The sequence below is a fragment of the Amphiura filiformis genome, unplaced genomic scaffold (assembly GCF_039555335.1).
Source record: "Amphiura filiformis unplaced genomic scaffold, Afil_fr2py scaffold_83, whole genome shotgun sequence".
Classification (NCBI taxonomy): Eukaryota; Metazoa; Echinodermata; class Ophiuroidea; order Amphilepidida; family Amphiuridae; genus Amphiura; species Amphiura filiformis.
The window spans coordinates 203,240-218,969 of record NW_027305547.1 but is presented as its reverse complement, the minus strand read 5'-3'; positions in this window follow the sequence as shown (position 1 = coordinate 218,969).

Below are 15,730 nucleotides of genomic sequence, written 5' to 3'. Positions count from 1 at the left end.
AATATTAATACGTTGCGGCAAATCATGATTGACAACTAACAATCGGCGTGTCCTTCGTATCCCCACTGTCAATTTCTTATCCACTCACTAATCCTCACAAAAGCTTTGTGTTGATTACGTAATGTGTGGAGGCAAATTGCAATAAGTACAATGAAATAATGAGTAAGGCGGGCTCCGAGGCGGGTTTCTTCATCTTACGTAACAGTATTGTTCTCAAAAAAAAACCCGGAAGCTTGTCGTTTGGAGCTCTAGCTGAAATACAGCAAGATAATGTAAGATAGTAAATGTAAACCTGTATTTTAGCTAGAGTATCTCGAGCTAGCCTATACTAAGTTTAAAGGAGTATTTCGTGATCCTAGCATCCTCTATTTATGACTATGTCATTTTCATTAGATATCCACGAAAAAACCTATTCCCAAAATTTCAGTTGATTCCGATTTTTGCGTTCATGAGTTATGCATGATTATGTGTATACACTGCTCCATAGACAATGCGTTGCCGTTGTAATTTCGTTCTGGTGCACCAGAACGAAATTCAAATTTCGCTATATCTTTGCTAAACAAATTAATCGGCAAGAAATATTTTGTACATAAACATTATGTAGCCAGAGGTTTCCAGTGATATAAAAATCTCAACTTTTTTTGAGAAAAGTGGGGGATGAGGCTGTGGATCACGAAATGCCCTTTAACTATAAGGCCAAGGAAAGTCGATTTTGAGTTTCCCGTCACCCGCCCTCACTTTATTTTCTGATCCTCACTTGAATTCATTTTGTGATTTTCCAAAAATACCAATGAAAACTGGTTATATTTGCAAAAAAATTATGAATATCCCTTTATTTTTTGTGGAAAAATCAAAATCAAAACATACATTTTGCTGTCAACCTTGCAGACTCTTTGTAATATACTTTTGAATCTCATTTGGGCTAAACATCTATCTTCAAGTGAGTGAGCGGCAAATAACAACACATTTTACATGCGTGTTGGTCATATAATGAAAGGCAGACAAATAATGAATAATGAAAAAGTTACCTCACTTGTTTTCAGAAATTATGTGACGGGAAACTCAAAATTGACTGTTAGGGGCCTAAAGGCCAAGGAAAGTCGATTTTGAGTTTCCCGTCACCCGCCCCAAAAAATACCAATGAAAACTGGTTATATTTGCAAAAAAAAATTATGAATACATGTACCTTCTTTTTTTTTGTGGAAAAATCAAAATCAAAACATATATTTTGCTGTCAACCTTGCAGACTCTTTGTACCGTAATACTTTTGAATCTCATTTGGGCTAAACATCCATCTTCAAGTGAGTGAGCGGCAAATAACAACACATTTTACATGCGTGTTGGTCATATAATGAAAGGCAGACAAATAATGAATAATGAATAATGAATAATGAAAAAGTTACCTCACTTGTTTTCAGAAATTATGTGACTGGAAACTCAAAATTGACTGTTAAGGGCCTAATAGTTATGCCATCAGTACAAGTAGAGTAGCTTACTTCATTCAGGTCCATGACTCAAGAACACTTTTAACTTGAACTTGAAGTTATTACTATTAGTTTCAGAATCGAGAGCTCCTCTAGGCTCTGCACACATGATTACCTTCTTCTCACAATATAGGCATGATTGATAGGCCTACATCTTCATCTAGTTGAACATGTTGAACACCTTCACATTTTTATTTATATGAATCATAAATTTGGTGTTTGAAATCGAGCATCCTAGTTCACTAAGTTCAGGTCCAGAATTAGATCTGCAATATTTGCCTCGGTCGGACAGCGAAGCACTTCTTTTCCATGTTTTGTGGACACTGCCATTTTTGTTGTTGCTAAAATAAATGTCTAATTCCCTTTTTATCATACCAAGAACCCCGGGGCAGAACCATGATCAAGGCTTAAATAATATAGGGCAATTTTACGCAAGATCATTAGTTCAAATCTGCCTCCAGAAGACATGAAGCATGGAAAAAGTACAAAGCAAATATGGGGATTTTTTTTGTGCTTTATGCATGCACCATGTCTTCTAGAGGCAGATTTGAACTAATAACCAGGTCTGAGCAAACCCCATTATTTCTGGTAATGGTCTGATAAATATTTTAAATAGTATTATTTTGATCTATTTTTCAGAAAGATTCAATGGACTCTGTTTACTTTGATGAGGATATGAAGGATGCAGAGGCGCCATCCAGAAACACTGAATATGTATCAAGATCTAATAGGACGACTTAATGAAGAACAGAAACAAAATGTAACCAGAACAATTGGACTGAAAATGGAAGAACTGAAAGCACAATTAGATATGATTAAAGAATCACTACGAGAATAAACAGCAGGCAGCTGATATTATGAACTTCTTAAGGGCTGGTCACCCACCTTTGCACAGTATTTTTTGTGGGACCTGAGAGCACGTCAGACACATCAAATTGCATTCTGAAGAGGAATATCCTTCTGATATTTATCAAATAATATTGATTTTTTGAAATTTGTGATATAATTCAATATTCATATATTTTTTTTACAGTTCTTGAAGTAAACTTTAATATATATATCTAATGATATGTACTTAAGTGTATGTAGCTGGGATGAAAAGCCAACCATCAATTGAACATTTTGACCATTCATACATTTTTTCCCCAAAACACCTAAAATCGTTAGGTCTTTTAGACAAGAAAAATGTATATCTTCCATACGAAAGGGCACAATTTTCGTATGATGGACGGCTTTTCATCCCAGCTACATAAAAGGTACATATCATTAGATTGATACTAATTACTTTGAGGACTGTTTTTTATGTTAAAAATGTCAATTTTAATAATATGCCATAAAATTTGTATTATATCGTAAATTTCTAAAAATCAAAATTATTTGGTACAAGGACATCGTATTCCAAATGCAATTTGGTGTGTCTGATGTGCTCTCAGCTCCCACAAAAATGTGTGAAAATGTCGCTAACCGAGCCTTTAAAATGATAGTTCCCTATTTTGAACTACTATCTTATTGAACTCAAAATGGAAGAACTGAAGTTCAGTTAGATAGGATTAAAGAATCACTTCAAGAATAAACAGCGGATGAGTTTAATGATGTATATTCATACATAGTGGTAAACATAAATAGAAAGCAAAGTTATACTTCTCGCTACTCAAATTTATATTATACTACATATGCGGTACAGCAAAAACATCCGCTGAAGACGCCTGATTGACCCGGTGGAAGCGCTCATGTGAGTGTACCAAATTTGAGTAGCGTAGAAGTATAATTTAGCTTTCTAGCTGATGAGTTATTTATGAACTTCTTAAAATGGTAACTCCCTACTTTGTATGCTCATCATCAAGTACATGGTGATTAGGATTGTGAGTGCACTTTTGTGTACCAGCAAACAACAAGGACTTGCACAATCAGAAATTTCTGGGTATTTACAGATGTTCAGAAACTGTGGACATCCACATTTCCTGAACAGTGTTTCTAGAACTTGGAACATTAAACAAGGTATTATTGTAGCTATTGAATGCAGTTGTGGATGTAGGGTAGAGCAGCACTTGGATAGTAAAAACTCATAAAAGTTCACAGTAAGGTGAATAAAACTGAAATGTGGACTTCTTGTATCTTTCCTTTCATCTATACCTGTTAGATGGAAAAAACTACAACTGGTGTATCACTGTCCATGTCTACTGATGGTTACTCATAGGTCTGCGGGTGTGGATTAGTGCAAATTGGGAAGACATGTCATATGCAGACAAACATATTTGAATGAAAATATAATCCAATCTCTTTTATTCCACCATGATGGAACTAAGCATTGGCAGGATAAGTGACAAATCTGGATAAATTAATTGTGTAAATTCTGCATTGAATGTCCAAACTCCGAAGGGATATAGATAGCACACACCAAAATGGGGCTTCTATGGGGCGGTATGATCTCAGCACATATTCACTCAACACTACTATCAGATAAGTGTTGAACCTGGGACAAGCAGTGGCGGCACCATGGGGGGCATGAGGGGTCAAATGCCCCCCATTCAGAACTCTTTCCCCCTGTTGCCCCCCCAGTAAAAACCCAAAATTACGAAATTTTGAAATTTCTTAAATTCACTTTGCCCCCTCAACGCCCCCCACCCGGAAAAAAAATTCCTGGGCGCCGCCACTGGGGAAAAGGAGATATTACTTCATGGGGTAATAATATAACATTGTGTTGTACATAATAAAGATATGTCCTTGCTTCAGAACAAGAAAATAAAGGCATCATGCTTTTGAAAACATGAAAGATCATTTGACTGTATAAAAGAGAATGAGATCCATGTTAAAAAGAGGTGTGGATAAGGGAGATTTGACTGTACAACAAATGTCAGAAGGTAGTCTCTTCACTCTCATGGATAGTTGCGCTTCTAGGATTACTACTATAAAGAGTAACTTTGGGCTTCAAGCGGCCCTACATGTATATTTCCTATTTCAGTGAAGAGTCTGTTAGATATTGAAACTTTGTTTTAGGATAATTATATATTGGTTTTAGGATTTCATAATTGTTTTTAAAACAAGATGTAGTGTTTTTAGGTTTCTTGCATTATTTTTCTTCAAGTGAAAAAGGGAAAGAATAAATCATGTCTTTGGAAAGATCAAATATTTTATGGTTGTCTGTGATGTTTGTTTTAGTCACTCTTATTGCTTTAGCCACCTGCAAACTACCGTCTGCATGGATTATATAGGCCTCTAAAGAACTATAATGATTGGTTACAAGAGGGCTATATCATCAATGAATAGATTCATCAGGTTTGTAGATAAACAGATTAAATAAATTTCATATGCACAAAACCTATTCATGATGTGCCAGGTCCCCTTCTGATCCAGATGGATTCTCTGATAGAAGACAAAACTACTCGCCAAGCTCACCAACGATCATCAACTGAACAGTCAAAATCAGCCATAGCAGATAATGCTGTGCAACACAATCCACATCATTAACGACTGGGATAATGCAAAGATCCTTCGTTTGTAAGGAGTGTGATTCAAACTCTAGACACATCAGAGAATCCATTTGGATCAGAAGGGACCCAACGTCATGAATAGGGTTGAGGGGGCCACTACTTAAGTCACATATACGATCCTCTCCTGGCTGATACACCATCTACAGTCGGGATACGACAAACCGGAAGTAATGAGGATCTACCATCATCATTCTGAAGATGTCTATAAACCATGACAGACAAAACCATCAAATTGTGAGTAAATTTCTGGATTTGTGCATATGAAATTTATTTAATCTAATCAGGGCTATATCATGTATCCAAGCAATCAGATAATGCGACCTGCTCCCCACAATATGAGCGTAAAGGCAAGTTTGAGACATTCCAACTGTTGAGTGATGTTTGCTTTATAGTCACTCTACTTCACCACCTGCAAACCGCCCTCATTGGCCTCTAAAGAACTATATTGATTGGTTGCAAGAGGGCTATGTACCCAACCAATCAGATATCGACCAGCTCCTACGAAATGAGTGTAAAGACGCAAGTTGAGAGTTTTGAGACATTCCAACTGTTGAGTTGGTGTTCTTTGTTTAAAGACACCTGATGACTGTCCTTTGTGAATGGGGACAAAACTGAATACAGAATACAGCATATTATATCCCTATTCACAAAGGCAGGTGTCATCAAATAAACAACATCAACTCAACAGTTGGAACGTATCCGATAATTGACACTCCAAACTTGCTCGTTTTGTGGAAGCAGGTTACATAGATATCATGATATGGTACGATACAAATAGAGATTGTGCATATGACGTATCATACTGTAAATATGGCGGACTACTCAAATGCATTCAACAAAAGCATGATTGCAATCTACCGCGTCAGTTTGTCTCACACATATAACAAATGCACTACGATCAAATAGGTTGATGACAACATTCGATTGAATGGACTGCACTGTGCCATGATTACGGTGAAGGGCACAGGTTCAAATCCTTTGTTTGGAGCCAATCGATAAAAGCATGCAGGGCCTCTATAGTCAGTAAGGATGAAGGGGATTGCTAAGAGATCAAACAGCTCTATTTTGATTGGTTACTCAGATGATTATATCATGTAATTAACCAATCAGGGGCACTGTTAGAAGTAGTGCCTAAAGCAAATAATTCCACACAACAAGTGATTTAAATACTTCGTCACATTTTGTTTTATTGTGCCAATGTGTACAGCAATATCATAATAATTCAATAATAGAACCAGAATTAACCAATGTACATGCATTAAATTTTACAATTTGGGTTTAAAAAATGACAACACTGGATGTGATTACTGTTCAATTTGACATTATAAGGTAAGCCTCTCATTAAGAAAATTACAAGGGTGTATAAGTGAAGATGTACAACAAATTATGTCCCCTCCTCCCACAAGAACCAAAAATATGAAAAAACACCCTATTTTCTTTTTTCTATTTCTTTGATTTTCCCTAATTCGCTTTCTAAGTGACGTAATAATCGGATTAACTACCATAGCAATAGATGAATACAATTTTTGAATAGATTGCCTTGCACTGCAACGTTCATGCGGTACCTATACCATTGAGCCATAGATATCAAAGAAATGCTGATCACTTGCACCTGTAAGATTAGTATCTTTGAAAAGAGCAATATTGTATTCAATCTATGATTGCAGATTTTCACAGGTGATGAGTGAAACCTGCTTGTAGTGCTGCGCGATCTATTCAAAAATTGTATTTATCTATTGCTATGGTAGTTAATTAATCGGATTATTACGTCACTTTGACAGCGAATAGAATCAATATTGTTGTGAACTTCTTCCCCCTACTAAATTATGGTTTGCTCCACAAAAAGAGCACTTTGCACCACCGCTGTGAATTTGTGAAAATGTCGTATTTATAAACAATTATAAAAAAAGATGTTGATAAAATTTGCTGATAAAAATGTACAAACTCAATTTTCCTCAGCATCAAAATGGTCAATAATAACCACTTTTGCGTATCTTTATTCATTCACCAAAGAGCTTTTAAAAGATTTGTATTATCTTGCCAGGGTAGAAGGTACCCGGTATAAATGACCATACAGGGATGTGCTGCAAACATGGGTCACATTTTCAGCCATGTGGTATATCAATGACCCCCCATTTCCATGTCAAAGTTGGCATATGGGTCATTTTTTTCAAAATTTTCCATTTGTCCCCGAAATATAGCTACATTTTGCCTCACTGTAGCCAAAATTTGGCCCAAAGTAATTGGCAATTTATATTAAATTTTGCTGAAAATTTTGGTGACTTTTGGTACAGTGACAGGTCCAAATTTCTTGCAAAATTGGTACAGCACATCCATACCCAAACCACACTTGAGTACAAGGGACACTCCGGTACTTTGACATGCAATGAGTGTCATAAATATAACCCCAAGAAAGCCTGAAGAAAAAACCTGCATGAATTTGGGCTAAAAACCCCAAAACGGGACTGAAAATAAATAAAAGTGCGATAATTTGGAATTTCAGGTTAATCCTGAAAACTTACACACCCTATAACCCTAATTATGAGTCTGTTGTTATCACAACAGAGGTAACTATTTTTATAATTAATTTTGTTACTAAAAGATGATATTCTTTGAAAAAGATCACACATTTTACAAATTGACACAAGAAGACCCCGCTTTATAGCATGCCATTCAAAAACCACCCCTTTTAAAAACCATGATGAAGACCTCTTTTAAAAGCAGCTACTGCTACAGAAAGACACTTTTTCCTCCAATACAACTTCACATTGAATGAACCCCTAGTTTGAAGTGCCTCATCAATGACTGAGTCAATGTCATATCTATCTAACCCTGAGACAAATTTTTAGGTATATTCGTCTCAGATCTAACCATTATTTTCTTGAGAAGGCTCAACTCACACAATTACGAGGGGATATCAAAAAGTTTTAGAATCACCCAGAAGTGAAAAAGCTATATCAATGAAATTTTGTCAGTGTAATTACTGGTCCTTATGTACATCATGGTGCAAAAATGGTCTCATAAGTATGTTTACTTTTTTTTACAGTAGTGCTAGATGTCAGCACCTGCCTCAGTAACCAGTGAGACCATTTTTGCACTGTGGCCACGTCGTCTGTAAGTGATGGACGTCCACTTCGTGGCTCATCTGTGAAGGACATGTGCCCAGTTTGGAAATTCCTTTTCCAAAAAGCTTGTTTACTGGGCACTGTAACCCTTCAAAAGCAGGATCTTAATCACGCTGCATGCCTAAAAAAAGTAAACATACTTACGACTCCATTTTGCACCATAATGTAGGCTACATAAGGACCAGTGATTACACTGACAAAATTTTATCAATATAAGCGCCTTCACTTCTGGGTGATTTCAAAAGCTTTTTGATACCCCCTCGTATCTGTTGCAGATCAAATTGACCAGTGATCACATCAAATGCTGTAGTGAATTCTTTACATCTATACATACAGTTTATACAATGCAATAATAATTAATACAAGCAATTATGTCATACATGACTATCTATACACTGTTTTGTAGATAGTATATACAATATAAACCATGCACACTCCAATAAGTAGTACAAATTTAGCAGCAACTTTTGAAAAAAAAATCACTCAGTTTTTGAAAAATAACTGTACAAATTGCAAAAATATTAAATTCAAAATGAATTAACGACATAGAAATAAATAAATAAGTTTCAAAATGAACATTTTATTTATTTATTTCTAAGATTTTTCAACAGCTCTCAGTAATCTAAGAGAAGTATACACACAGATTCAAAAGGTTTAAATCATGATGATTATTTACATGTAACAATGTTACAATAATAAAAATCAGGTGATCTCAACATGCAACCACCAAGAGAGATGATGTTTCAGGGGAAATATGGAAAATAATTACTTTGTAGGCACATTCCTATCTTGAGGGATTATAAAAGTTTGATCTTTTCTTCAAAGTTTTCATTCAGTTTTGTCAAAATATAATATACTTGGTGCAATACCTGTCAACATTGAGAAGTCACCAAAATCTTCGAAATCAGGCCCAGTCATCATCCCAGTGCATAAAAGTGGTTTTCCAAGTGTTGGATGCGTACCGTTAGACCGATAGGCCTATATTTTAACGCCGTGTCAGACAGAAGTCTTTGAACATGGCAAAAGTTGAACCTTGTCTTCTTTCATCCCAGTGCAGATTTACCAAGTAGATTTCTAATAACTCTTAAGCTGAATTTACAGTAGATCTTGCATTGTATCACAGCGATTGCAGATGACAATTAAAATATTCAAAATGCCACAAAATACCATTTTTCGGACATCCACTGATGCTGATGATTATTGTTTTTCATTAATTCACTTTCAAACAAATGTACCCATTTGTATGCAATGATTGGTCATTGCAATTCATGTGACAATTGACATCACTCTGGAGTTGAACTCCGGAAAAAGCAATGATGATTTAGCAATTGATTAACATTCTGAAATTGGAAGTAAACACAGAGCATGTGTGCGATTCACTTTTCTGCAAAAGTGATCAAGGAAAGCATAAATTCAGCTTTAGGCGACAAAAAAAGAAACCCTGTTCTACGGGCGGACAGACCTTTCAAGTAGGGTCGGTCGGTCTGCCTTTTTTATTATTTTTTTATTTTTGGAAATGACCCAAAAATATCACCAAAATCTGTAAATAATTTGCAATTTGAAAAAATACAAAAAAAAATTATGTTCCTGAAATTTCCGAAATTTCGGTCGGTATTCATTTGTACAGGAAAATTGTTTTTTCCTAATTTGTTCAAAATCTGGGTCAGTCGGGCCCGTAGAACAGGGTTTTCTTTTCTCGTCGCCTTACAGCGAGTATGTTAAGACCAACAAGAGGCTAGCTACTTGATTTCAACAATTACAGAATGCAATATATTTCTTGTCCTCTTGTTCCAGAAATCTGAACATATTTTAATTTATGTGTTTTACTGTAAATGGGGTACTCCTGTTGAAATCCATACACCCCTATGGAAGACATGACCTTAATCTTCCACACAGGGAGTGTAGATTTCAAATAAAGTCACACATCTGGTAACCCCATTTGAAATGCACACCCCCTGTAAGGAAGATTAAGGTCATGTTTTTCATAGGGGGTGTATGGATTTCAACAGGAGTAGACCAATTCCTAAAAGCCTTTGCAAATTATTACCTGAATCGTGTCAGCGTGCAAATTCAACGCCACTCAGTGCACAAATTCAAAGCATTTTCTCCAAACTGTCATGCAACGTAGGCACAACGCAGCTATGTCTGCTTTGGAACGTGCACAGTAGAGTTGAGAATGTGCACTGACATGATGATGATACATTCTTGATTATTGTGTGACCCACAAACATGTGAATTCCCTCAAAATGCTGAAATGTTAGTATTTGTGACCGTTCACAGCGAATGAGCCGTAAATTCCTCCCCGGTCAATTTTGTTTTATTTCGTGTTTAAAAATAAACATCATAAACTTAAAAATGGTATCTCATTTGACTTCAAACAATATCCAGAAGCGGTGTTATGGTTTGTTAAACTTTGCTCCTTCAACAAAATTATAGCTTTTTTCGTTCCTACATGTGTCTCTTTTTCCACATTGATGGCAATAAATATCATACAGTCATAATTGGCGGTCATTTCAAATCATCCCCAAGTCAACAAGGTTTAAGAAGGTTCTCTCATTGTTAATTGTTGGTTATGCATACCTATACAAAATACAATGCCTGGTAACCCACCACTTGAAAAGGATTTAGCAAAAGCAAACAAAGACCAGAGCTATTAAAAGTTTTAAAGGTAGAAGCTTATTATCCACTTCAATAATAGGATTATTGATTTTGTTGTGACTATCAAAATGAGACAGAGGTCGCGCCAGCTTAAGTTACCGATGAATAGGACCTTCGTACACATTTTACACCGTAACTCAGAATACAATTTAGGGAATTTACGGCTCATTTGTGCTGCCGGGTCACATTTATAATGGCTTATGTATACAGTTTCTACCTATGACATATTGTAATACTGAAGTTCTTTCAACATAACTGGATGCATGGTATCAGAAAACAATATCCACATTTCAGTTATTATTATGCAACTATAGGAGGTCAAAGGTGACACACAACATTAAATTGAATGGACTTGATTAGGCTAATAAAGGTTGATGTTAAGTTTCCCATCACATACTTGCTGCAAGAAAGGAAATCCCTTGCACATTTATTTGTTTAAATAAAAATGCAGTAAAAGTATAGTGTTTTACAGAAGTTCAACATGAACTCAGTTACACCGAAATCTTTGACCATCATGTCATTAATTCATTCCACTCCACCAGTACAATACTTCCATAACTACTTAAGTTACTTTTACAATAACATTAACATAAATAAATAACAATGAACATAGGTTAAACATTTTGAAGACACTTCTGATAACTAACATTAGCACCAGCAGAAACAAAAATAGCAGCCAAGCCATACAAATATTGAATATTTATGAGTATAATGGTAAGAATATTTTCACGAGGTGAAATATGTCATGTGAATATGGCTTTGTCAAGTTGAATGGAACAGTTCTTATTTCCCGGAATGAAAACAATCTTTCCATTGAATGAATAAAAACATACAATATTTGTTTCATATAACTCATAAATTAATTCCTTTTCTTCCACTTAATTTTATAAATCACCAGGAAAACAAAATTAATTAAAACATATCTAAACTATATTTACTTTAAGGGGCAACACCCACACCTATAATTGGTGAGTTGAGGTGGTCACCGCATGAGAAGCTTAGCGCTAGATGCTCGGGTTTGTCAGTGTTGACATGGTAGCTCTGCGTGAGCAACACCCACACCTATAATTGGTGAGTTAAGGTGGTCACCGCGCTAGAAGCTTAGCACTAGATGCTCGGGTTTGTCAGCGTTGCCATGGTAGCTCTGTGTGAGCAACACCCACACCTATAATTGTTGAATTGAGGTGGTCACCGCACGAGAAGCTTGATGCTAGATGCTTGGGTTTGTCAGCGTTGCCATGGTAACTCTGTGTGAGTGCTTTTTGCAGCTGCTGCTAAATATAGCAAAAATAATCAATAGTAATTGGCCAATCAAATAACAAGAATATTTGTATGAGTTATATAATAAGATTTATCACAAGTAGGCAGGCCTGGAAAAATGGGCAATCTCATTCCACAGATAAAATTGCTGCATTGGGAGGGAATATTGCTTCTGAAAACAAAGGAATCTTAATTTTTCCCTTCAAAAGGAAATATAATTAGCTCCCAGGCCTGATCACAAGTACCTTAGCTTGTTTCATACCCTGTACGTTTGCCCATCAATACTGTATTCAGATATTCTATTTAAAATCCACACACCACTGTGGAAGATTTCATTTCAATTCCAGTTGCACCTCATAGTGTTCAATCATAAGCAGCATAACTATACCACATTTCACCCTGATGTGGCAGTGACGTCAGTGCACATTTCATTGGGCGCAGTTTCAAATTGCAAGCATTTGCTCAAAGCGCTGTGTACACATGTACACACTTAAAGACGCCATATAGATTTGCATGTGAAACAGCTGGCTAAATGCGTTGATGTCACTGCCACATCAGGGCGAAAAAGGGAAGATAAAAAGATTAAAAAAACCTTAAGGTGGAAGGGAATTGGGGATATGCAGTAGATTTGGGGTGCATTCTGGCATAGATTTGGGTCATAATTTTCAGAACACTGGTGCAGAAATCAAGAATTTTGTAAAAAATATTCTCCAAAATTTTGGAAAACAATTTAGCAAAATTTGCAAAATTTTTCCAGAATTGGGCAAATTTACCATAATTTTGATCAGAAATGATAGCAGATTGGTATTTTTGGATCGTTTTCATCAAATTTTGTTATATTTTCAGAATCCCAGTAGCATATCTCTACCCAACTCCAAATCAAGACCCCGCCCCACCAGGGTAGGTTCCAACCTATTTGGGAATGCATGCAATCCATACAATGAAAGTCAGGCCACTTGCGATTGGGCTATTTCAGTTGAAAGCCACACCCCCTTATAGAAGAACTTAATCTCCTACACAGCAGGTTGTCAATTTGAAATTTAAGTTCATTTGAAATTCAAACGCCCTGTGTGGGAGATTAAGGTCATGTCTTCCATTGTGAATGTATGGATTTCAACTGGAATAACCCAATGTGTCACATGTTCCACCTTATTTCTTGATAGTCTTGCTATCCCAAGTTTCGATTGAGGAATCCCTGCTTTGGGGTAACTGTTCTAATTTTTTTCATTTCATTTCATTTTAACCCAGAAGTACGTATTTAATAAGTAAAGTGAAGAAGAACTTCATGTATTAACATTGTGCATAGACCTTTTCAGTGGAGATTTTATAAACAACATGAATCATGTATGACCATCAAAACATAGTAACCATTTTAACACATATGCAACTATACAACATGGTACATCACTGGTGTGAACAATTATACCCTGCCATGTGTTCATAGAACACAGTCGTCAGTATGCAATTGGTTGTGGGGGTTTTGTTCACTGCATGTGACATCTTTCAGGAGATCTCCAATTGGGGTTTTGACAAATTACAGTCATCTCAAAATGAGGTTCTACTCCAAAATTGTGTGTTGTGTGTGCATACACCTGTTAACGCATGGTTTAATTACCATATGTACTTTGAAAAATTCATCTGGCACATTGCTAGAAAAGTGCGAAAAAACAAAAATACACATTTTGTGCATGCGTTTCCAGGGAGAACCTCATTTTGGTATCAAGATGCTGGATCAGTGCAAAGGGTCAATGTTTACAATTACCACTTTATACAAAACAAATGCTGAAAAGGTCTATTGAATCATGTACACAGATGTTATTTCATGGGTGTCCAATTTAGTTTTCTGTCAAAATCTTATGCCTTCTGTGAAATGCAATGTATGCATACTTATGATATGGAGATATTCTGTACAAAATAGAGGAGAAACTCGTCTATTTGACAATAATCATTTTCATTTTTATAGATAATAGCTCAGGAATTCCCTTTTTAAAGCCATAATATACCATTTTAATTTGGTTATTCTTTGCCGAAATTATGAAATAATATTAGTAACTACTGTCTGGTCATTTTAAGCCACAATGATAATGAGATAAAATGAAAGAAAACACACTTTACTATCTTGGTTGCTTAACTATGATGTTCTTTGGGGGACTTAAGACATCAATTCAAAATTGCTCTGTTTTCCTACAAACCCAAAGAATTTGGCTGATTTCAATTATTGGAAGTTAGGACATGTATAAACATTACCAATATGCCAAAAAATCAGGTTTGAAATATTTTTAACAAAAAACATTTTAAAATAGTGTACATTATGGCTTTAAGTAATTGTCCATTGGTCTGCCATAGTGCCATTGAATAAAAATCTGATAATTACATAAACAAGGCTGCAGTAACGATGTCTGAAAAATTAAGAAGGTAAATTTCATTTTGTATTGAGATTTAGTGTTTTACTCTTATATCTGATGCTTATACATACCAGATTGAACAAATATAACAAGTCACATTACAATATAACACAGTAACAAAATAACCTTTCCATATATACGTATAAAAATGCTGGACATCAACAAATACTCTTCACCTTAAGGGAGTGATCAATGTTTATAAGATTAGAAATATAAGAGGAAGGGGGCTTTCTCATTTCCATCAATAATCAATATTGTTTTTTGTTTTGTTTATTATTATAATGCTTGTTGAATTAAAAATGGAAATGCTCCACTACATGGAGGATGTGTGCATTACTAGTAATGTTGATCGAAATGCTAATCAAACACACATGCCAAATATGGTGGAAGAAAACAGATTACCTCTTTCCAAAATTATAAATAATGATCACTCCCTAAATACTTGGCAATCATTTAACTGTGTCCCTTAATTAAAAGTGTAACAATTCATTAATACTAACAAATGGGTTGAGATGCAAACAGGTTGTTTGGTACATGCACCGGTCTCATACAATGGCATATGTATACATCCATATCAAAAGGATGCACTAGTCAGCTGCTATGTGTGTCTCTTTTTAACATAATAGCTAGGAATAAATACCAGACTCATCTCAAGTGGAGATTACTTCAAACCACCCAAGTCACATGGTTTAGGAATGTTCTCCATATTCCTAATAAACCATGTGACTTAGAGACGGTTTGAAGTGACCTCCATTTGAGATGAGGCTGGTATCTATTCCTAGCTATTATGAAAAAAGAGACACATGTAGCAGCCGACAAGTGCATATTTTTTATATGGATGTATTCATGTTAAGTGTAAAACCTGGCCTGCCAAATTACCATAAATGACTCTCATACAGCCAAATTTCGAAACCGTCCTCAATTTTAGACATTTCACTGATTGAGCTATTTACTATTACATTTCAAATCCACACTAACCCTGCGGAAGAGTTTGCAAATATCTTCCACAGATATGGCCTTAAATGGGTGGCTTCATTTGAAATCTACACATCCTGTGTGGGAGATTAAGGTAATATCTTCCATAGGGGGTGTATGGATTTCAACTGGAATAGCCCAACAGAGGAGAATCAGGACTCCCCACCATTTTTGTTCGGCATGGAGGACAATTTATGGAATGCAACTGGAAATAATTCCTGTTTGTGTGCTACTTGCAGACAAGGCAAAATTTGAAATATTTCCAAGATGTAACAAGCCTATTGTGTTGAAGGAGCAACTCAAAACATATATTTATGTCAGCAAGGACCTGA